Genomic DNA, 24,890 nt, shown 5'->3' with positions numbered 1-24,890 from the left:
CATTTTCCCACTCCCCCCAAGATACAACCTTTCCAGCAGCCATCTTTCTATCTGTCCATTTCGCAAACATCAGTTGAGCACCTAATGGGCACCAGGCACTGCTTCAGGCCTTGAAAGCAAGGAGCTGAAAGAGATGCAGTCCCTATTCTCAGAGAGTTCACAGGGGAACGTAGATGTGTATGCACCACATGTGTTAACTACCTCGGCGGGACAACGAGAAAGAAGCAGGGGACGCTGGGGAGGCCCAGAGTGAGATGGGGGGATAGCAGTCAGGCTGTCATTTCCTCTTCCCCACTGCAACACGGACACCATGCCTTGGCTTATATTGTCCCCATTTTATACCCGAAATGCCCATCTCTTCCAATCTTGCCTACTCCACAAGATCATATTTCATCAAATAGCTTTCGACCTCTAATCTGGGGGCCTGTAACTGCGTCTCGGTGCTTCTTTTGCATTCTTCCCAGTGTGCTGTTGGGAACACAGTAGGACCGCGGTTCAAAAGACATCAGATGGATAACTGATACTCAGACTTCCCCGATCACCTTCCCCTCTTTCTATAACATGAGTAGCACCACATCTCACCTTGTAGGCACATAACAAAAAGAAGATGGTGTGAAATATAGGCATGAGTGAGGACTTGGAAGTGAAACAGATCCGAGTGCAAATCCCAGCTCAGCTACCCTGGCTGTTTGATCTGGGGCTACTTTAAATTTTCTGAGTCTGAGGTCCCGAAAATGGAAAACAGGAACTAATAATACAAACTTGATTTCTATTTAGAGGAAGAGAAAGTGAGTCGGCATATGTGAAAGGGTTGACATAGTGCTTGGCACATGTTAAGGGACCAAAACGTGCTAATTCCTGTCTCCCCTCGTCCTCTCTTCCTCCTCTCTATCCCATCCCAGCATGCCAGACGAAATTTGGCAAAGGCCAACAGAGACAGTTCAAATTTCTTTACCCCTGTGATTTGGGCTGCAAAACAGCACTCCACGTTTTTCCCAAGTACTCAGCCTAAAGCCTAGCGAGGACCCACATTGTGTTCATCACACCAGCTTGTCACAGGGAAAGTGCTGGTTTATATATTTTTCACTGTCATTATGTGCTTATAAATGTAATAAGAACTCCATGATCTTTGAGTTCGATAGCTGTCAAAAATATGTGATACCCTACGTTTTTGACTGCCCTTCATTCAGTCAGCTTGAGTGTGAGAGCCAAGGGAATCCCTGTACATTCTTCTACCCACAGAAAGGGTTAAACATTCCTACCACAGAAGGACTCGGTGTTCTAACTCTAAATGTCATGGGAACTTGGCCTGGAAAAGCTGAAGGCCATTGCATTATACAATTACCTATTTACTGGAGACAGTATATTTAATAACTAATCATCTAATCTAATAATACTGAAGAATATCAGACTGAAAGGTCAAGTGTTTAAGATTAGGGAGAAAGCAGCCTTAAAAGTGCATTTAAAAGAGCCTCACAGATCAACAAGTCAGGCTTAGATGCTACCATGCTACCATTGCTCCCAGGCCTTCAGGGGGCTCAGAAATGTCACTATCTTGCAAACTCACAATATGTATTATATCCACGCTACTCATTGGAGTTTTATTCCATGAGCTCTTTTAGTTAGCAGTTTAAAATTATCATTTCACCTTGTATAATGGCATATTGGCTCTATGAAGAAAAATATTACACTAGGAGCTTTTCAATAGGCTCTTAATGAGAGCTTTTGCACAAAGTGTCATTTTTCCCCGAGTACTTTCTTGTGACAAGTTCTGCTTGCTTCCACTTGTGGTTTATTTTTCTGGACCTCTTTCTCAGATACCTAAGTAGTCATTGTTCCTAGAGATTCTCATGGAACAATTCTTCATTGAGTTCCTAAAACGTCCTATTGAGAAGTCACCCTTCATTGCTCACTTTTGAAAGCCTAGATGGACACTGTTCCCATTCTTTAATAAAGGAAAGTCTTGTCACAGTTGGAGTTGTGTGGGTGACTCCCTTGAAGAATTGCCATGTGCCATTGACTCTCCAACATCAGATGATACAAATTGGCCAGCAAAACATTGATTATTATTCCAGATATTTACATCTTTTTCCTTGGTGTTTTCATAAGTTCTCTTACCTCAGTCCCTGATGGCTTCAGATCATGGTACTTTGCATACAATTTCTCAGAGTAGAATATTTTTGGAGAAAGATCTAGATATCCCTTCCTCTTCCAGGAACAACAAAAATATAAAAACCCTGTAACTGTCAAGGTAGAATGGTTTATGCTGAGGTGACAAATTAACCCTGAAATCCCAGTTGATTGTGAAGACAAAGGTTTATTTTTTTTGTTCCAACACACATGCATCAGTGAGATGCTCTGCTCCCGTGGTCACTCAGGGACCCAGGCTGGTGGAGGGTGCGCCATCTGGTCACGTCTCCACAGCAGAAAGAAAAGGAGGCAGGAAGATCTCATCAGAACTTTCTTTTTTTTTTTTTTTTTTAAAGATTTTATTTATTTATTTGACAGAGAGAGAGACAGCCAGCGAGAGAGGGAACACAAACAGGGGGAGTGGGAGAGGAAGAAGCAGGCTCATAGCGGAGGAGCCTAATGTGGGGCTCGATCCCATAACGCCAGGATCACGCCCTGAGCCGAAGGCAGACGCTTAACCACTGTGCCACCCAGGCGCCCCTCATCAGAACTTTCTAAACCCAGAATGGACCTCGTTCCTCTTCAGCTTCTAGCCCATTAGCTAGAACTGGTAATAGGCCCCCTCTTGGTACCAGGAAATTTTGCTCTTCTCTGTGTCCAAACATGAGAAGAGAACCAGATATGGACAAGAACAAGAAATGTCTAACACACACACATCACCACTGTCTGCGTTACGGTTTTATGCCTCAAGAAGAGTTAGGTCAACAGAAAAGTTTGAACACAAAGGAAGTCTCTATGTCTAGATACCCAGTGGATCCAGAAAAACTGAGACAGAACTCAACACTATATCCTCTTGTCGAGGTGAATGTAAATTCCTATGCTGCTTTCAATTCATGGATTTTTTTCAATATTTTGTCATAAGATTCTATATTATGATCTCACATTTTTTAAAAAAGATCTTACTTATTTACTCCAGAGAGAGAGAGAGAGTGCGCAAGCCAGAGAGTGAGTGGGAGCATGAGCAGGGGGGAGTGAAAGAGGGAGAAGCAGACTCCCTGCTGAGCAGGGAGCCCAGATGCTGACCTGGGGCTGGATCCCAGGACCCCAGGACCATGGCCTGAGCCAAAGGCAGACGCTTAACCGACTGAGCCACCCAGGTGCCCCAAGGTTTTACATTTTAGGTAATAAAAGAATTTCCAGGGAGAATGACTGATGCACGCTAATTTGAAAGTGTGAGGTCAATGACAGCTTGGTTCACAACAGATTCTCTAGCAAATCCCAAGTTCCTGTGTGTGAGTTTGGGCTCTTTATTTTTTTCCATCATTTCCCTTGGCTTGCTTCTTTGTCCTGAAGACAAATCCATATTCAATATTGTGCCCAGCACCGAGCCTGACATACAATGGATGCTCAGTCCACATAACAATGCTTAAGGAATACCAAAAGAGGGACACCCGGGTGGCTCAGTTGGTTAAGGAATAACAACTGAATGAGTAGGAACTTAGAAGCATCTATACCAAGAGCATTTATACAAATTTCTGGACTTATACCCATGCCACCACAATAAAATCCAAAATCTATGTGTCCTACCTATTGCATACAAGGCCAAGGGCAGACCAGATGGCAATAAATGAATAATTAAGACAATGTGATTTTTCCTGTTTTCCTCCAATTTTGACCCTGCCTCCTTCTCTTCCCCATTTGCAGATTCTTGCACTGCGGCTTTCAGTTCTCAAGGAGGTAATGCCACCCCAGCCTCACACCAGGAGAAACAAGTCTGCTATCTTCATTGTCTGTCTCAGAGGAAGAAGCTACCAATCTTCCTTGGGACATGAGGCTCCGCTGAAAATCATTGTGAATGTAGAGCATCTCTTAGCAGAAGAAACTGCTGACCAGAATTGTGCAGTGAGGTCCTCTGTGCTGGAAGAGCCTGACATATAACTCAGCCGTTCTCTGTCACTTAGAGAAGAGCAAAGACATGTCAGAGAAGAAGCCAATAGGAGGTTGAACGTTCTCCACTCCAACTGGACTTTTTCTTAGGCATAAAAATAAATAACACCTGACGTATCCATGGGGTACTGCTCTGAATTACGCAGTGTGCTGAGTCCGTTACCCACATTATGCTTCTCCAAAGGGGGGCTATACATCCTGGGAGTTGTGCAAGATGGGAAGAAAGTATTAAAGTATTCATTTCTGTTTCTTTTGTAATCTTATTATGTAATTTCCACTTTTATGTATTGTATAATTTTCATGATATATAGTATAATAGTACCTGTATAAGAAATAAATACATAGTCACCCATGTATGTTGAGAACATCTGAGTGGCAATTTGCTCGTTGTTCATTTCTTTTTTTTAAATGATGAGACAAGATGATGATGACCACGATTCCCATTTACAGAAGAGGACACTGAGGCTTACAGAAGTTATAATGACTTGTCCAAAGTGTCAAAGCTGGTAAATGGCAGAGGAGGCAGTAAAGCTTTCGATTCTGAAGCCTATATTGTCTGGCATGATCATTAAAGGAATTCCTTGTGTTCAAAGACTGGTGCTTGAAAACCAAGCTCACTTGCGCCTGCAGAAATGCCAACCTCTGGAGTAGAAGAAACTCTATACTTTGATCATCGTCCACACTGAATTAGGAGGAAGGGAAACTAAGGGTACCAAAGCCAGACAGATGCTAGGTACTAATTGCAGAAGAATTTAAAGAAAGTCTGAATCAAAGGGAAATGTCACAATATTTGTCCAACACCCTATTCCTCACCCATTCTTTTAAGATCTTTCCCCAGAAATGAGATTCCTGGCACAGGCGATCCATTGTTTGAACATATGGTAATGGACACATCCAGATTCCTAGCAACAAGGAGTTGAGAGGCAATCAACAGGAATTGAGACACTGAGAGCTTCGTCTTCTGCTGACTCAGCACTAAGGGGTATGGATCCCCACGTGGGTCCCTAAAAGCAGCACCCACAGAAAAAACATTTCAACTTGCTCCAAATACTTGGAGCCACGCCAGTTTTGGTGGTTGTTATCTCCAGTTTTGTTAACTAGCAATGAGTGGTCTTTGGAAATGCTAAACCAAAAGGCAGGGGACTCTCTATAGGACAGTCACTGCAGAAGGCTTTGAAGCTAAGGAGGAAGTTTGGAGCTTAGGGAAAATATTCTGAAATAACTCTATATTTACACAGTTTTAAAACATAATAATTACAATGGAATTCTTTACAGGTAACGGGGTTTCTCGGGGTTTCTTTGAGGCAGTGATAAAGATTTAATTTTTAAAAATCACTATCAAACCCCTTTGTACAGCATTTGCATAAGTTCTCAAACAATGGGACTGTTTTCATGTAAATTTCTTTTCAGGGAGACTCCTGCTTTCTGAAAGCAGTGTAACTGTAGCTGAGTTATATAAAGCAACATTTTATTGCCTCCTGTGGAAGATGCTTTGTACTAATGATCTGAAAACTGGCGTTTCATGCTTGGTATTAGCTGCTGTGGTTCAAAATACGAAGAGAAAGAGGGGCCTTTATTTTTCGGTTAACTACTTCTGACTAAGATGGCAGGAGCCCTTCCCGGAACTTTCTGGATCCCCAGAATCCAGAAACCCACTACTGACAGAACCTCAATGAAGCAGCTGATCTCAGCACAGGCATGACCTCCAGAAAGAAAGGAAAGCGATTCACTAACCCATTCCTGATTACAGTGAGAAGTTTTTCTGTGTTTCAGAAATCTGACTTTTTTCTCTAACTGCCCTTGTCCGCTTGATAGCTAAAAAAAGGAAAACCAAAAATCAGCATGAATACCTAAAAAGGTGAGGTTCGTTGGAACTACAGAAATCAAACCGGCTGCCCCACAGGGAACAAAGCATGCCATCCACTGGGACTTCACTGTGAAAAAGAAAAAACTCTGACCATTGAGTTTTTTTTCCCAGATATTTCTATCTGAAAATTACAGCAAATCAATTAATCAATATTCCTCCTCTGCCCCCTGCCTCTTCCCTGTTTCTCAAGGACCCCTGAGTTCTCTAATTCTGGAGTACTCTGGGGGCAGTTCAGCTTACTATAATCGAATTTTTTTGTGGTTGTTTTCTCCAACTCTGTATTAACTCCTCTGTTCAGATGTTCGGAGAGAACATTGCTCCTTGATCGTGTTGGAGTTGCAAAGAGAAAAAGTTCAGGCCGGTTTGGATTACCCATCGCCCTCAATGCCCACAGCACAAAAATGTCAGTCCTAATGGCAAAGTTCAGAATAGGACTGTGTCAGCTAATTTAATCATTTACCATGAAATACCAGTTATCTTAATCTTATGTGCAGTCCTTAAGTCGGCTACATATTTCTGTGTAATTGAATCCTGAGCCTACCAGGAAGAATGCAAGGGTTTTGCTTTTTAATAAATATTGTTAGAAATTAAATGTTTCAGTTGAAAAAAACAACAAGAAGAACAAGAAGAAGTTACTCAGCTTTGTCCCAAAGCTCCAGCAGCTTGAGGCTGTGAGGCTGGGGCTCTCCTGCTGGCCACCACTGTGGCATACCCTCACATCCCTTGCACTCTCCTTTTATTTGTTCTTTTTCCCTCTTCCGCAGGCTTCAGGGGGCAGCTGGGAAAAGTGGGAGAGTGCCGGCAGGGCCCTGGGAGGGCACACACTGGCGTGGCACCCCAATCTCGCGTTCTGTTGAGGTGTCTCCCTTTACTGTCCAGATACCTGATGAATTACTGGGGAGGTGAGCATAACAAGGCCAAGATGTCTTCATTTCGTATCAGAGCGAGGCCCCAGGTCCAGTGTGATTGAAGGCCCGGCTTTGCCGCCAGCCGGGGGCACACAGCAGCAGCTGTGGCCGGGGCAGGAAGCGGGAGGCGTGGGGGGCCCACGAGGGCCCAGCCCGCAGCGCCGGGTGTGACTGCGGCCCAGAGAGGCTGGCCCCGGGAAACTCCAGCAGCTAGGGACAAACAGATTGACTCTCAGTGACTCATTTAGCTCCTGGATTGGACAGAGCTCTCCCCTGCTGGCAATTTGGCTCTGCATCAATAGTTCGGATACCAGGCTGAATAGCTTAAAATAATTAGGGGGAAAAAATCTGCAAAACTGCTAGCCATCCAACTCTTTGCTCTGTGCTGAAAGACACAGGACAAATGACATCTAGGTTATTAAATATGAAGTCACTGGATTTGCTGCCCATTTGGTCCAAAAGCAGAAAACTGGATAAAACTCAAATTTATAATTCAGTGTAGATGGCCTGTTTGTCCTTGAGGCAACCCATGAATTTTGGCTGGGCAGCCACTGTGACATGTGGAAATAATGTGGGGGGGAGAGGGGGATGAACAATGTTTGATTTCACCCCCACTCAGCTCCCCACCCCCTGGGAAAAAAAAGTGAAAATGTCAATAAAAAGTGTGAATGCGAAGAGAAATAGAATCCGAGCCCAGAGTTTAGTAGCCGGCAGTTTAAACTTTATATACTTTAGGCTGACAGGCGGCTGGATTTCCTGTACTTTATACCCAATGTACAAAAACAGAAGCAACAGGCTCATTTGGTATCAGTAAAGGTCAGTTAAAATTATAGAGACATCCTTTGGAGCAAATCCCCAGTCTTGTATTTGCATATTTATGAACTAGAGATTATGACAGGCCATTCCATTTATTAGAGCAGTGCTGCTATAGTTAATAGTCTGTCAGCATTTCCATTATAAACCCCGTTTTTCAGTGTTTTAATATCTCAGCTGTTAGAAATCACATCAGGCTGAAAAGTGGTCCTCAGCCTCTCCACGCCACAGCAGGGTGAGCGGCTGGTGGTGGTGGCGATGGGGCTTTGAACCCAACAAAGGCACTTAAATCAAGCCAACCATTTTTCTACTGGATGCTAACAGTAAATACGAAATCAAGGATTTGGACAAGGGTTGTGGAATTCTTCTCCTCCTCCAGGCCCCAAATCATCTCCCCTCTCTTGGTGCCCTTGTCCATATCAGGGCTTTCTGTATTTAAAAGGAAGACTATCAGGGATTTGAGGGCAAAGATTCAAAGTTTTAACTTGGCTAAGCAGTCTCCTCCTACTTCACTGGAATTTGGGGGTGGTGGGAGATCACTGTAATAAAACCAAGATGCTAGAGGCGTTCTTTCGTTCATAAGAAACTGGCTCACACAGTGGTGGAGGCTGGCAAGTCCAAATTTTATAGGGTCATCAGGTGAGCTGGAAACTCAGGGAGGAGTTGATATTGCAGTTCAAGCTTGAAACTGGCAGAATTGCCTCTTCCTCGGAGGGAGGGGTGGGGGGGAGTTCTTTTTCTGAATGCCTTCAACTGGTTAGAGGAGGCCCACCTACAACTTGGCACATAAAATTAACCATCACAGAGGGCCTCTATACTGAAGTCTACTGATAGTGATGCTAATCTCATTTTAAAAATACCCTCACAGCACCACCCAGACACACCTGACCAGACATCTGGGTACCATGGCCTAACCAAGTTGCCACATAAATTTAACCATAACAGAAATGAACAACATATTTTAAGCATCTCCTACATATCCCGTCCTGGGTTTAACTCTAGAAATACAAGATCAGTTAACACGGTCCTTGTCCTCAAGAGCCTTATGGTCTACCATCTCGCTGCTGTCAAGAGTCCACAACAGAAACACAGGCCCAGCAGAATCAATAGCTGGTTTCATCCACTGCTTTCTCTTTTAAATGACTCCAGATACCTTCCAGCAGAGGCACATTGGTGGGCGTGCTTTCAGCTGCATTCTTAAGAGAAGGCACTGGTATCTAGGGACTCCTTACCACACAGAGGACAGCCTGCTCTTTCCAAACCAAATTCTTGGTCATTTGAGCTGACACGAAGCTGCCAAGTAACTCTGGGATATTCAAAGTTCCCTTGGGATTTGAGGAACTATTGAAATCAGAGGAAAGAAGCAGCAGATTGTCTTCTCATTAATAAGTCATTTGTTAAAAAAAAAATATGTGTTTGTTCTTATTATATGGCTCCCTGATACATTTCAGGAGGGGCCCCACACATGTATCCTTGACTGGACGACCTCCACAGGGCAGGTTGAAAACTCCCCAGTAAATGGTGGAGTTTTAGGAATTCTTTCTCTACAGAATACACACCAGACCCAAAAGCGTTCCTCAGAATACTACCTTTAGGACAGCCTAACCCTAGGCAATCCCCGTTTGTATAACTAGCTGTGCCCGCCTGCCCCGGCACCGCCCGCAGCGCCACAGCCGCAGCACCCTTGATTCGTCGACTGGGGAGAAGGACGAGGCACAGACAGGTTAGCTTGCGAAAGAGAGCGTGGGTGCAGGGGACGATGGCCACGAGTGGTCGCCGGAACAGCTGCAACCTCGTGTATTTATTGGCAACAATCAATAAGAATCACAATCACAATCAATCCAGGGAGTGATCCGTATTACATTCTAGTGAATGGTAGTGCATCACGGGGAAGGTCACGGGATAGTGGTGCATCACCATCACCACGGGGAAGGTCAGGGGATCAGGTGATGTAACGTTTAGCGAGTGGGGCCTATTCTTAAACATGTTTCTAGGGACCCTGCCGGCTATCGTTAAAAGCAATCAGGTTTCAGTAGTGTTCTGCCCCAAAACAGCTGGGCGTTCCCAACCGGTGGGCAGGCCAGGCGTTCCCGGCCTCTTGACTCTTGACATTTACACTAAAGCCCGCAAGGTCACAAACATGTTTTCCCATTATATCCTTAACATAAGTTTTCGGCCAGTGGCTGCTGCACCCGCCATCTCTGATTTTGAGAGCTGCTTTACATAACGGAAGCAACTCTCCTAGTCCTCTCCCCTACGTTTCTTTCTCGAGTCAGTGACTTTTATTTTACTTAAGATGTGTCACACCCCTAGACACACAGAATAGGGTTTTGAAGTCACGAGATAGAGAATATCACCACTGTATGACTCAGTTTTATGAAAAACTTTAAAAATAAATCTAAATACACAAAGTACAGGCGCTGCTATTATTACTGCTTGCTGGCTGGGGCTGGGGGCTGGGCGGGCGGAGGCTATAGGAGAAGACGACCAAAATGTGCTGATTCGACCTCCTGAGAATGTAGCCCAATATTCTATCAAGAGATGAGACGTTCTGCCTAAGGTATGGTCGCCCTGAGTGCCCATGAGCTTGGCTCTGCTTTACTTCTACCCATTTCCTTCCTCATGAAACAAACAAGACTTACGTAATTGCTTTCAGCAGCATCTCTGAATGGGAAGAACAATTACGAAATAAGACATACACTAGGATGTGTGTAATTGTGTAATAACAGCATGCCTCACTGCGCTAGGCTGAGCGCCAAGAACCACCTAGTCGTGCTATTATACTACTAGAACATATGCCTTCAAGGCATGGTGAAATTATTCTGAGGATTTCTAGAGGAAAGTTTACTAACCAAAAGAGAACTTAAAAAACAATAAAATAAATAATTTTGAAAAGTCGGATCATGATCCCAAAAGGTGACAGAAAAATTACACCTAAGCTAACAGAACCTATAGCATAAATTAAAACGTCGGGTTAAGATTCACCCGTGTCAACACAGGACTTAAGACAACAGAACATCAATAAGGAAAAAACAGAAGCTAGACTCCAGGTGACATGTTACTCTCTCTATCATGGGCCAGAATTCTGACTCAAGTGGAGCCATCTTTCAACCAAGAGAGTTCCCACTCTTCAGAGTCTACCGTTCCCAACACAGACACTCCAAAGGCTTTTTGACTTGCCACACTTTGAACTTCTTTCCTGTTGTTCTGATAGCTATCAAATCAAAAAATAATCTCAGAAATGTGAGAAGCTGAGATTTTATTTTGCAGTGGACCCTCCTCAATGGTGCTTTCCTTCAAGTGCAACCATGTGCTGGGATCAAGTTCCCATCTTACTTTGACAGTGAACTTAGAGACACATATATGCAATGCAGCTCGCACATCTTAGTTTTCTGTATATACAGCTAATTACATTTCTATCTCCCCTATTCTTCTAACTCATTTAGCAGGAACACAACCTCATGTGCCCATGATAAATCAGTATGAGATGAGAGGAGGCATGGGAAGGACATTTCTGCAATTTGGAAGATTGGTTTGTCATTTCTTAGATGAGATTGTATCCACTTCATAACCAATACAAGTTATCATACCAGGGCAAATAACTATAGAGGCACATGTCAGATACACTGCAAATCCACAACTGATGTCTTGTTCTCTAACTGTGCTATTAGAACCCTAACATATAGAAACCTTGACTATGTTATTGTTTTGGGCTGAATTATATTCCCCCCAGAATTCGATGTTGAATTTCTAGCCCCTCAGAATGTAACTGTATTTGGAGACAAGGTCTTTAAAGAGGTAACTAGGTTATAATGCAGCTGTTAGGATAAGCCCTAATCCACTATCACCGGTGTCGTTTTAAGAAGAGAACTCTGGACAGAGAGACACAGACAGAGGAACAACCACAAGAAGACACAGCAAGAAGGCGGCCATCTACCAGCCAAGAAGAGAGGTCTCAGAAGAAACCAAACCTGCCAAGACCTTGGTCTTGCACCTCTTGCTTCCAGAATTGTGAGAAAATAAATGTTGCTTAAGCCACCCATTCTGTGGTATTTTGTTATGCAAGCCCTCGTAAACTAATACAGTTACTAATTTATTAATTCAACAAACATTTTTCTGGACAATTCTGATTCTAAGTCATAAAAAATAGAATGGTGGGCAAAGCGAGGTCTATGTTGTTTTAGGGCTTACCCTCTACCAAACAAGTCATTTTGACAGGGTGTGCATAGGAAAGGCACCAAACATAGGTGTGGGTTTGAATCAGTTATGTGTGTGGCGGCCCAAAAATGTTAGAAAGCTGATCTTGAATATTTTCAGTAATCTTAAAGAAAGGATCTCAACAGAATATTTTAGTCATCTTAATGATCAAAAGTGTTCAATGATTCAACCAATGGCCTGCAAATAATGACTTCAATTTTGTGTGGAAACCCCATCTAAATCCCCACTGAGGTAAATTTGTACCTGTACCCACAGGATTATGGGTACCTCCCTGTAGGGTGTTGGAGCTGGCTCACACCCACTCTGGAGGGCAATTACACACATCTCTTCACTCCACGATCAGTAATATCACCAGAGTCACTTGAAACGGGCCTTGCGGGTGTATTTACACCACAGAAATTGTGAAAAGCTACACATCAGGTCCTCTCCTTCCAAGCCTGTTGTTAAACATTTGCTGGCACACCACTCGTCAGGGTGGGGACCCCTGTCCACAAGACAGCTCAAAGACATTCAGAGTGAATCCATGATTGACAACATGTTACAGGGTAAAGAGGGATATACAAATATAGTGGGTAAAAAAAAAAAAATCTAGCAGAAGATTCTGACATACTAAGCTAGAGAAGTGGTTCTCAAACTTTTTGGCCTACACCCAAATCACCAGGAGACACGGGGTGGGGCAAGGGATTTTGCATTTCTAACAGGTTCCCAGGTAACACGTTGAGAACCGTTGCACTAGATTGCCAATATGGCCATCGCTCCCGCCGCCAGCCCCGCTCCCCTGCTTCCACCCTGTTGAGGAGAGGATGGGGTTGCCTGACAGGTGGAGCTAAATTCCACTGGGTTGGCAGCTCTTGGTAAAGAAAATCAATAGCCACATATAAACAATGTTTAAGCTGAAGCCCATTGAAATGCTCCCTGGGGACCACAGGCTGCTGACGGCCAGAAGGCAGCCCTGCCCAACAGTGTACTTAAAAATAATACATGCCAGACACCTCCACCTCGTCCTCCATAGATTTTGAATCCACCCATGTGGAAGGTGGTTCGATCAAAACAGTTTGAATCAGCACTTATGGGAAGATGCCATCTTGGAGCCACGATGAGTTATCAGTTGGGGAAGCAGGACCCCATCAAGACACTAGGTGTGATTATTCATATTTGGATTACTACAGGGCAAACAGTGTCCCCAGAAATAGAGAACTAAGAGCCGTAAAGACAGGGAGAAAGCTAAATGGCATGACTGGTAAGGTGGGCATGTCACGATTTGGTCTCACAAAATAAGGATGACAGAAGACTTCCATTGTGTTCGCATTTCTTTACCCTGTATAATGTTGAAGATCTGAAGTGTGGTTGCAGATAGATTGGCAGGGCTTTTTTCCAATTACATTCGCAAGACACAAACAGATTAAAACTGAACACAGGTTGAAGTTGGCTCTTTTATAAATATGCAGCTGGTGATAACACAGTCAGAAATGAAAAATCTTGGGAGGAGGTTAAGATGGCGGAGGAGTAGGGGACACCTTTTTCAGCCGGTCCCCTGAGTTGAGCTGGATAGGTACCAGACCAGCAGGAATATCCACGGAATCAGCCTGAGACGCAGGAAGATACATCTGGATCTCTACAAATGAACATCTCCAGCGCTGAGTATCGAGGTACGAAGCGGGGAGCCGTGAAACCGCGCACAGATATCGGAAGCTAAACAGAAGGGGGAGGGAGCCGCCGTGTCAGGGCGCCGGGAAGCGGTAGCCACCTGCAAGGGGGAGCGGACAGACCGCGGACCCGCACGCTTGAGACAGCAGGCTGAGAAGGGAGCTCCGGGAGCGCACGCGGGACGGCTGGCGGTTGGCGGGCCACCTGCACGGGGGAGCAGGCGGACTCGCGGACGGCACCCGCGAGACAACAGACTTAGAACGCGAGCTCCAGGAGCGCGCGCGCAGGGCGGCTGGCGGGCCACCTGCACCGGGGAGCGGGCGGACCGCGGACCCGCACTCTGGAAACGGCAGACTGAGTCCGTGAGCCGGGAGCGTGCACCACCAAGCATCTCACGGAGCTCCGGAGCTCCGGTGTGCTCACTGGATCGAGGCTGAGACCGGGAGCTCCGGGAGCGTCCGCGGGGCGGCTGGCGGCTGGAGGGCCACCTGCACGGGGGAGCAGGCGGACTCGCGGTCAGCACCCGTGAGACACCAGACTGAGACGGGGAGCTCCGGGAGCCCGCGCGGGGCGGCTGGCGGCGGGCGGGGTTGGAAACACAAAGGACAGAGACGTGCCGGCCCTGGAAGTGAGGGCTGGGACGCCGGGTGTGGGGCGCACAGCCCGGGATGCTGCAGGGTTGAGCAGCACCAACAGAAACAGAGTTAAAGTGGCCAGAACATCAGTGGAGAACGATCCGCGATCCCTCTGTTCTGAGACAGAGGCTGAATTTCAGCCGCTGCTGCTCTCTCAGAAGAGGCATAGCAAACCGCCAGGGAAAGCCGCCAGAGAACAAAAGCCCGGAAATACCGGCTCACAGGGTGCCCATCCCCATCCCCCCTCGCAAGGGACACAGAGACTCTACCCAAACAGGGTTTTCTGAGTACCGGCAGGCAGGCCCCTCCCCCAGAAGGCAGGCTGAAAAATCAAGAAGCCCACAACCCGGAGCGCCTGAGTGGCGCAGTCACCAAGCACCTGTCTTCGGATTAGGGTGTGTTTACAACGTTCCGGAAAGGAGTCCCTCATCGGGCTTCTCCACCGGGAACCTGCTTCTTCCTCTCCCACTCCTCTGCTTGGGTTCCCTTTCTTGCTGACTGTCTCTCTCTCTCTCAAATAAATAAATAAACTCTTTAAGGAAGAAGCCCACATCCCTAAGATCTCTATAAAACAAGGGCGCACGGCCTGGGTCCCAGTCAACACTTGGGCTCTGGACAACCCTGCAATCTCTCTTCATCAGAATGACGAGAAGGAGAAGTCCCCCCCAGCAAAGAAAAGATAATGAGTCTGTGGCCTCTGCCACAGAATTGGCCTCGGCCACAGAATTAATACATATGGATGTATCCCAATTATCAGAAATGGAATTCAGAGCAACAATGGTCAAGATGATGAGTAAACTTGAAAAAAGCATCAGAGAAAGCGTTGCTGAGAATATAGAATCCCTAAGGGCAGAAATGAGAGCGAATCTGACAGAAATTAAAAATTCTATGGGCCAAATACAGTCAAAACTAGAGGCTCTGACGGCCAGGGTCACCGAGGCAGAGGAACGCGTTAGCGAATTGGAGGATGGGTTAGTAGAAGAAAAAACGAAAATAGAAGCTGGTCTTAAAAAAATCCACGCCCACGAATGTAGATTACGGGAGATTACTGACTCTATGAAACGATCCAATGTCAGAATCATCGGCATCCCTGAAGGGGTGGAGAAAAACAGAGGTCTAGAAGAGATATTTGAACAAATTGTAGCTGAAAACTTCCCTAATCTAGCAAGGGAAACAAGCATTCGTGTCCAAGAGGCAGAGAGGACCCCATCCAAGCTCAACCAGGACAAACCTACGCCACGGCATGTCATAGTGCAATTCGCAAATATTAGATCCAAGGATACAGTATTGAAAGCGGCCAGGGCAAAGAAATTTCTCACGTACCAAGGCAAAGGTATCAGGATTACGTCAGACCTGTCTACAGAGACCTGGAATGAGAGAAAGGCTTGGGGGGGCATTTTTAAAGCTCTTTCAGAGAAAAACATGCAGCCAAGGATCCTTTATCCAGCAAAGCTGTCATTCAGAATTGATGGAGAAATAAAGACGTTCCAAAATCGCCAATCATTAACCAATTTCGTAACCACGAAACCAGCCCTACAGGAGATATTAAGGGGGGCTCTATAAAGGTAAAAAGGCCCCAAGAGTGATACAGAGCAGCAAGTCACAACCGATACAAAGACTTTAAAGAGAAATGGCATCATTAAAATCATATCTGTCAATAATCTCTATCAATCTAAATGGCTTAAACTCTCCCATAAAACGCCACAGGGTTGCAGATTGGATAAAAAGACATGACCCATCCATTTGCTGTCTACAAGAGACTCATTTTGAACCCAAAGATGCATTCAGACTTAGAGTAAGGGGATGGAGTACCATCTTCCACGCAAATGGACCTCAAAAGAAAGCTGGAGTAGCAATTCTCATATCAGATAGACTGGATTTTAAACTAGAGGCCATAGAGAGAGATACAGAAGGGCACTATATTATTCTTAAAGGAAGTATTCAACAAGTGGATATGACAATTATTAATATATATGCCCCCAACAGGGGAGCAGCAAGATACACAAGCCAACTCTTAACCAAAATAAAGAGACATATAGATAAGAACACAGTAATAGTAGGGGACCTCAACACCCCACTATCAGAAATAGACAGAACACCCTGGCAAAAACTAAGCAAAGAATCAAAGGCTTTGAATGCCATACTCGACGAGTTGGACCTCATAGATATATATAGAACACTACACCCCAGAACCAAAGAATACTCATTCTATTCAAATGCCCATGGAACATTCTCAAGAATAGATCATGCTCTGGGACACAAAACAGGTCTCAGCCAATACCAAAAGATTGAAATTATCCCCTGCATATTCTCAGACCACAACGCTCTGAAATTGGAACTCAACCACAAGGAAAAACCTGGAAGAAACTCAAACACTTGGAGGCTAAGAACCATCCTGCTCAAGAATGACTCGATAAACCAGGAAATCAAAAAACAAATTAAACAATTTATGGAGACCAACGAGAATGAATACACAACGGTCCAAAACCTATGGGATACTGCAAAGGCAGTCCTAAGGGGGAAATACATAGCCATCCAAGCCTCACTCAAAAGAATAGAAAAATCTAAAATGCAGTTTCTATATTCTCACCTCAAGAAACTGGAACAGCAACAGAGGGACAGGCCTAACCCACTGACAAGGAAGGAGTTGACCAAGATTAGAGCAGAAATCAATGAATTAGAGACCAGAACCACAGTAGAGCAGATCAACAGGACTAGAAGCTGGTTCTTTGAGAGAATCCATAAAATTGATAGACCACTGGCAAAACTTGTCCAAAAACAAAGAGAAAGGACTGAGATTATTAAAATTATGACTGAAAAGGGAGAGGTCACGACCAGCACCATTGAAATTGCAAGGATTATTAGAAACTTTTATCAACAGCTATATGCCAAAAAACTAAACAATCTGGAAGAGATGGAGGCCTTCCTGGAAACCTATAAACTACCAAGACTGAAACAGGAAGAAATAGATTTCTTAAATAGGCCAATTAACTATGAAGAAATTGAGTCAGTGATAAACAACCTTCCAAATAATAAAACTCCAGGCCCAGACGGTTTTCCTGGGGAATTCTACCAAACATTCAAAGAAGAAATAATACCTATTCTCCTAAAGCTATTTCAAAAAATAGAAACAGAAGGAAAGCTACCAAACTCATTCTATGAGGCTAATATTACCTTGATCCCCAAACCAGGCAAAGACCCCCTCAAAAAGGAGAATTACAGACCGATTTCTCTAATGAATATGGATGCCAAAATCCTCAACAAGATCCTTGCTAATAGAATCCAACAGTACATTAAAAGGATTATCCATCATGACCAAGTGGGATTCATACCTGGGATGCAAGCATGGTTCAACACTCGCAAATCAATCAATGTGATACATCATATCAACAAGAAAAGACTCAAGAACCATATGATCCTCTCAATTGATGCAGAAAAAGCATTTGACAAAATACAGCATCCTTTCCTGATTAAAACCCTTCAGAGTGTAGGAATAGAGGGTACATTTCTCAATCTCATAAAAGCCATCTATGAAAAGCCTACTGCAAGCATTATTCTCAATGGGGAAAAGCTGGAAGCCTTTCCCTTAAGATCAGGAACACGACAAGGATGCCCACTCTCGCCACTATTATTCAACATAGTACTAGAAGTCCTTGCAACAGCAATCAGAAGACAAAAAGGGATCAAAGGTATCCAAATCGGCAAAGAAGAAGTCAAACTGTCTCTCTTTGCAGATGACATGATACTCTATATGGAAAACCCAAAGGAATCCACTCCCAAACTATTAGAAGTTATAGAACAATTCAGTAAGGTGGCAGGATACAAAATCAATGCCCAGAAATCAGTTGCATTTCTATACACGAATAACGAGACTGAAGAAAGAGAAATTAGGGAATCCATCCCATTTACAATAACACCAAAAACCATGCGTTACCTTGGAATTAACTTAACCAGAGACGTAAAGGACCTATATGCTAGAAACTATAGATCACTTTTGAAAGATATTGAGGAAGACATAAAAAGATGGAAAAATATTCCATGCTCATGGATTGGAAGAATTAACATAGTTAAAATGTCCATACTACCCAGAGCAATCTACACTTTCAATGCTATCCCGATCAAAATACCGAGGACATTTTTCAAAGAACTGGAACAAATAGTCCTTAAATTTGTATGGAACCAGAAAAGGCCCCGAATCTCCAAGGAACTGTTGAAAAGGAAAAACAAAGCTGGGGGCATCACAATGCCGGATTTCGAGCTGTACTACAAAGCTGTGATCACAAAGACAGCATGGTACTGGCACAAAAACAGACACATCGACCAATGGAACAGAATAGAGAACCCAGAAATGGACCCTCGGCTCTTTGGGCAACTAATCTTTGATAAAGCAGGAAAAAACATCCGGTGGAAAAAAGACAGTCTCTTCAATAAATGGTGCTGGGAAAATTGGACAGCTACATGCAAAAGAATGAAACTTGACCACTCTCTCACACCATACACAAAAATAAACTCCAAATGGATGAAAGACCTCAATGTGAGACAGGAATCCATCAAAATTCTAGAGGAGAACATAGGCAACAACTTCTATGACATCGGCCAGAGCAACCTTTTTCACGACACATCTCCAAAGGCAAGAGAAATAAAAGATAAAATGAACTTATGGGACTTTATCAGGATAAAGAGCTTCTGCACAGCCAAGGAAACAGTCAAAAAAACTAAGAGACAGCCCACGGAATGGGAGAATATATTTGCAAAGGACACCACAGATAAAGGACTGGTATCCAAGATCTACAAAGAACTTCTCAAACTCAATACACGAGAAACAAATAAACAAATCATAAAATGGGCAGAAGATATGAACAGACACTTTTCCAATGAAGACATACAAATGGCTAACAGACACATGAAAAAATGTTCAAAATCATTAGCCATCAGGGAAATTCAAATCAAAACCACACTGAGATACCACCTTACGCCAGTTAGAATGGCAAAGATAGACAAGGCAAGAAACAACAATTGTTGGAGAGGATGTGGAGAAAGGGGATCCCTCCTACATTGTTGGTGGGAATGCAAGTTGGTACAGCCACTCTGGAAAACAGTGTGGAGGTCCCTTAAAAAGTTAAAAATTGAACTACCCTATGACCCAGCCATTGCACTACTGGGTGTTTACCCCAAAGATACAGACGTAGTAAAGAGAAGGGCCATATGCACCCCAATGTTCATAGCTGCATTGTCCACAATAGCCAAATCATGGAAGGAGCCGAGATGCCCTTCAACAGATGACTGGATTAAGAAGCTGTGGTCCATATATACAATGGAATATTACTCAGCTATCAGAAAGAACGAATTCTCAACATTTGCTGCAACATGGACGGCACTGGAGGAGATAATGCTAAGTGAAATAAGTCAAGCAGAGAAAGACAATTATCATATGATTTCTCTCATCTATGGAACATAAGAACTAGGAGGATCGGTAGGGGAAGAAAGGGATAAAGAAAAGGGGGGTAATCAGAGGGGGGAATGAAACATGAGAGACTATGGACTGTGAGAGGCAAACTGAGGACTTCAGAGGGGAGGGGGTGGGGGAAGGGGATAGCCTGGTGATGGGTAGTAGGGAGGGCACGTATTGCATGGTGCACTGGGTGTTATACGCAACTAATGAAGCATCAAACTTTACATCGGAATCTGGGGATGTACTGTATGGTGATTAACACAATATAATAAAATAAAATTAAAAAAAAAAAAAAAAAAAAAGAAATGAAAAATCTTAGATGATTAATAAGAAATTGTTCAAAGAAATCATTCTTGCCAAACAAAACATCAATGAGATTGAAAATAATTTTCATTGACAAAGCATGTGCCTGTTGGGCATTCCAGAGGAATGCGATGGGAATAAACTTGATTGAACCTTTAAAAGAGTTTCTACTTGTTGGGTCAGATCTTCCTGCTAAATCCCTCATTGTTAAAACACTGTTTTGCCTTTTCCTAACTGCTCTGGGCACACCCTCTCGCAAACTATGTTATAAGAAATCTGAAGATTGCATTGTAAATGAATTCCTAGATTGCTCAAGAAATAGTTCAGGCTATAATTGTAAAAAGGCTTCTGCTTGCCCAGGTCCCCTGCGAGAAGTTTATCCAAAACAAAAAAAGAAATTAACCTCAAAAGCAAACTTTGGAAGCACTACAAACAAGGAAGCCATATGTACACCATGTTGTCAGCATTTCCTGAAGAAGCTGTGTGTGGGCCTCCCTTCTCTTGGATGATAATCTGGAAATGATGGAGAATTTTATTGTAGTAGGGGCCTAATAAAAGTTAAGTATCATGAATGTTCATAATATGTTAAGTGTAAATTAAAGCAATAAGATGATATAATTTTTCCGACCACAAATTGGCAAAAATTTTTAAAGTAAGAACGTAGCATTTGATCAGGAAATGAGGAAACAAATGAACTCTCCAATTGTCAGTTGGTGGGAGTATAAATTGATACAATCGTTTTGGAGGACGAGTTGGCAGCGTCTCTCAAAATTCCAAACATACCTGGTCCTGTGAGACAGCAGAGCTTAGGAATTAAGGACAGACCCCGGGTTTAGCCAGCCGGGGTTCCAATCCTGACTCGACCAGCTAGAGCTGTGAGGTCTCCAGCACGTTACTTCGTCTCTCTAGGCCTGAATTTCTCATCTGGAAACTGGAGATAATAACAGTATCTACGCTATTATAGTATGAAAAAGTAGATATTGGTAAAGTGCTTACAATGGTGCCTGGCAAGTGGGAAGCACCGTGTAACCTAAAACCCCAATTCTAGAAAAATAGTCTACAAACATTCTGGCCAAATGTCTAAGTCCTACGCAATACTGCTTCTCACAGCATATAAACAGAAACTAAACCTAGATGTCCGTTGCTAAGAAAACGTGTAAATAAATCCTGGTGCATCTGTGTGAATGTGTAGTTTACAGCCTTTACAGAAGGAGGTAGAGTATGAAACAAGCTGTAGACAGTATATTATGTATAATCCCATTATGATAAAAACAAACTCTGTATGTGCGTGTACGAGCACGTGTGTGTGTGTAAGAAAGTACACGCCATACTAACTGTGTTTACTTCTGAGGAATGGGGTTAAAGCGGGAAGAGGAAACTTTCACTTCTTACTTTATATACTTCTCCATTATTGGGATTATCATAAACTCAAATTACTTGTATAGTTAAAAAAATATTTTAAATCATTAGCCTGAGCATAGTTTAGATTTAAATAATTATTCTCTCTTTTTTTAAAGATTCACTCCTAGCTATAGGGTGGGTGCTACTGTTCTCATTGACAGAGATGACCAGCCAGGAAATGAGATTGTCTGAATAGTCCCATTTAATTAAATGTTTTGGCCACTTAGATCTATGTGAGCATAAAATGTGGAAACACTTATGAAATAAGCTTTTGCCATACAGTAAATAGAGGGTAGTAAGATTTGGTCAGCCTGTCAGAGACTTAAGCCCACTCGATCCTAAAGAAAAACAGGTCTGAGATATTTCAAATGTGAGGTTCTATTATAAATCATAGTTTCCCACTGTGAATCCAAGCAAATCAATTATTTTAGTTATTTGTCTAATGGAAATCAGTGTAATACTTGAAGGAGAGCTAAAGGGAAGGTGTCCATTCTCAGCAACCGGTACTTTCCTCTAACACTACTACTTTGATTTGCCAAATTATCCTCAGAGTACCGCCTGACTAAAGTATTTCTGCAGAGAAGCATCTCCACACTAGTGAATGCAACTGGGGAACGTTGAAGTTGTAAGAGCCCTTAAGGATTTTTGAGATCAGAGCCCTCATTTTACTGAGGAAGACACCGAATTCTAGAAAGGTCATGGGACTTTGTCAGAGCAAAACCAAACTACAGCGTAGGTCAGCTGATCATCAGTATAATATGCCTTCTAATAGATTACTTTCCTAGCACTTTTTGGTTCTTTCACGTAATGGTTTAAAAATGCACATGGCAAAAATAAATATAATATCACACGATATAATATAATATACAGAACACAAAAGTGCCCAGGGAAAATTTTCCCTGCTATTCCTGTGCTCCAAGTCCCAGTTCTCTTCAGATATAACCACTGTTGGCAGCTCTATGTAGAGCCTTTCAGAGACACTATAAATTTCTCACCCTGTGTGTGTGTGAGTGTGTGTATGCATGTAGCATATTATATATACTCTCAAGCTTGTTTATCTTTTCCACTTAAATACATCATAAAAATTATTCCATATCAATACATATACATCTTCTCCCATCTTTTTATGGCTACATAGTATTCCATTGTGTGCTATATCATGATTTATTTCATCAGTCCCCTGTTGATATTTAGATTGTTTCTAGTCTTTTTTTTTTTTTTTAAAGATTTTATTTATTTATTTGACAGAGATAGAGACAGCCAGCGAGAGAGGGAACACAAGCAGGGGTAGTGGGAGAGGAAGAAGCAGGCTCCCAGCCGAGGAGCCTGATGTGGGACTCGATCCCATAACTCCGGGATCACGCCCTGAGCCGAAGGCAGACGCTTAACCGCTGTGCCACCCAGGCGCCCCTAGATTGTTTCTAGTCTTTATTACAAGCAAGCTGCTATGAATGAATATTCATATACATGTTTGAACACTTATACAGGTATACACAGAGTACACATCAGATAATACATCCTAAATGTGGTATTATTTAGCCAAAGGGTATATACACATTTAATTTTGGTAAGCATTATTAAATTTTCCTCCCAAGAGTTGTTATTAATTTGCATTTCTACTAAGAAAGTATGGAAGCCTAGCATTTACTGTATATCACTCATAGAATGGTCATTGTTTAAAGTTTTTTGTGTTTTTCCCCTGCCTAATAAATAATAACTTCCCTGAAGACAGAAACTATAGCTTATACAACTTGATTCCAATGCCCTATGACCGTTCATATTGTCATTACTCAGCAAATATAGAAGGACCAGAACTGTACTAAAATTAAGAATTCTACTTTCTATAATAGTAGATTTGACATCTCAGATTAATCCTTCTGCTGAGAAAAAATAAAGTAAAATTGGGAAGAATATTTTTAAAAACTCACACCTTCCAAAAGCACCAAAGAATGAGAAATTTCCCAGTCAAAATCCAGGAGAAAATGAAAGTCCTATATTCAAATCTGGTTTTCCCTAAGGGCATTTGCCTATCTGGAAGAAATAACTATGAAACTACATTTGTTTTTGGAAGTCTTTGAGGGCAAAGAGAACAAAAGTCAAAGCTCGGGGTCCACCACAGGTTAGGACTCATATAAACCACCTACCACCCATATGTCTCAAAGTATTCCTAGAAATAATTTATCAAATACATTGCACAGCACATAATTAAAAAAAAAAAAAAAGAGGCACGTAGGAAATAAGACACCATGAGTGAGAACCAGTCAAAACAGTAAGACTCTAGAAAGAGATCAATAAGGAAATTTGCATATTGGAATTATCTGATACTGGCTGTAAAACAACTATCCCTACCAAGTCAAAGAAAAAACAAATGCCAAGCCTGAAAATTTCAGGAAGAAACTGGGGAAAAGTGACATAGTTTTGAAAAGGAAAAATATAACAAATTAAGAACTGATTGAATGAGTTTCATGGCAGATTAGACATAAATGAAGAGGGGATTATTGAACAAAAGGATAAGTCAAAATAAACTTACAACAACATAGCACAAAGAGACAAAAAGGTAGAAAATATAGGAGAGAGGATAAGAGACAGAGGATACATTGAAAAGGTCTAACGTGTATTTGGTTGTAGAGTTAGAAATAAAAGCAAGAGAGAGATACAGGCCAAAAAAATATTTCAAATGTTATGGCTTAAATGACAGAATTTTCCAGGACAGATTTAACAGAACCTCAGAATCCCAAGCAGAATAAAGAAAAAAGAAATATATATTAAAATGTATCACTCTGAAACTACTAGAAACTAAAGAACAAGTGAAAAATGTTTGCAACAGCTAGAGAAAAAAGATTTATCTTCAAAGGATCAACAGTTAAATTTCTCAAGGGCAAAAATGAAAACCAAAGGAAAATGAGAATACATTTTTGTGTTCTTAGAGAAAAAAAAAACTACCATAGACTCACAGACACAGCAAAATATACTTTAAGCATGAAAGTAAAATACAGAAATTTTCAGATAAACAAAAACTGAGAGAATTCACAAGCAGTGGACTAGGCTAAAGGATCAGAGATGCAAGAAGAATTAAAGAATTTTAAAAGTGGTAAATATGTGGGTAAACATAAATATTAACTTTATTTTTTTGTAAGATTTTATTCATTTATTTGGCAGAGAGAGAGTGTGCACACACAAGCAGGGAGAGCAGCAGGCAGAGAGAGAAGCAGGCTCCCTACTGAGCAGGGAGCCCGATGCTGGACTTGATCCCAGGACCCAAGCCGAAGGCAGACATTTAACCAACTGAACCACCCAGGTGTCCCCAAATATTGATTTTAAAATCTATAGTATGAATGTCTTACACAGTTTTAAAATCTAGAGAGTTAAGATTCATGGCAACTATATATTGTCAACTATAAGTTGGGGAGAAAGGAGGAATGTACTTCAATTATTCTGCGGTCCTTGCATTTATTCCAGGAGAGTAAAACTGTTAACATTAGATTTTGCTAAGTCAGGGGTAAATGTTGTAATTTCAAAAAGATTAGAAAAGAGTATATTTCCAAATCAATAAAGAAGAAAAAAATAGA

This window comes from Ailuropoda melanoleuca, chromosome 2 (genome assembly GCF_002007445.2).
Source record: "Ailuropoda melanoleuca isolate Jingjing chromosome 2, ASM200744v2, whole genome shotgun sequence".
Lineage (NCBI taxonomy): Eukaryota > Metazoa > Chordata > Mammalia > Carnivora > Ursidae > Ailuropoda > Ailuropoda melanoleuca.
The sequence above is the reverse complement of the archived record's forward strand: the minus strand, read 5'-3'. Positions refer to the sequence as shown.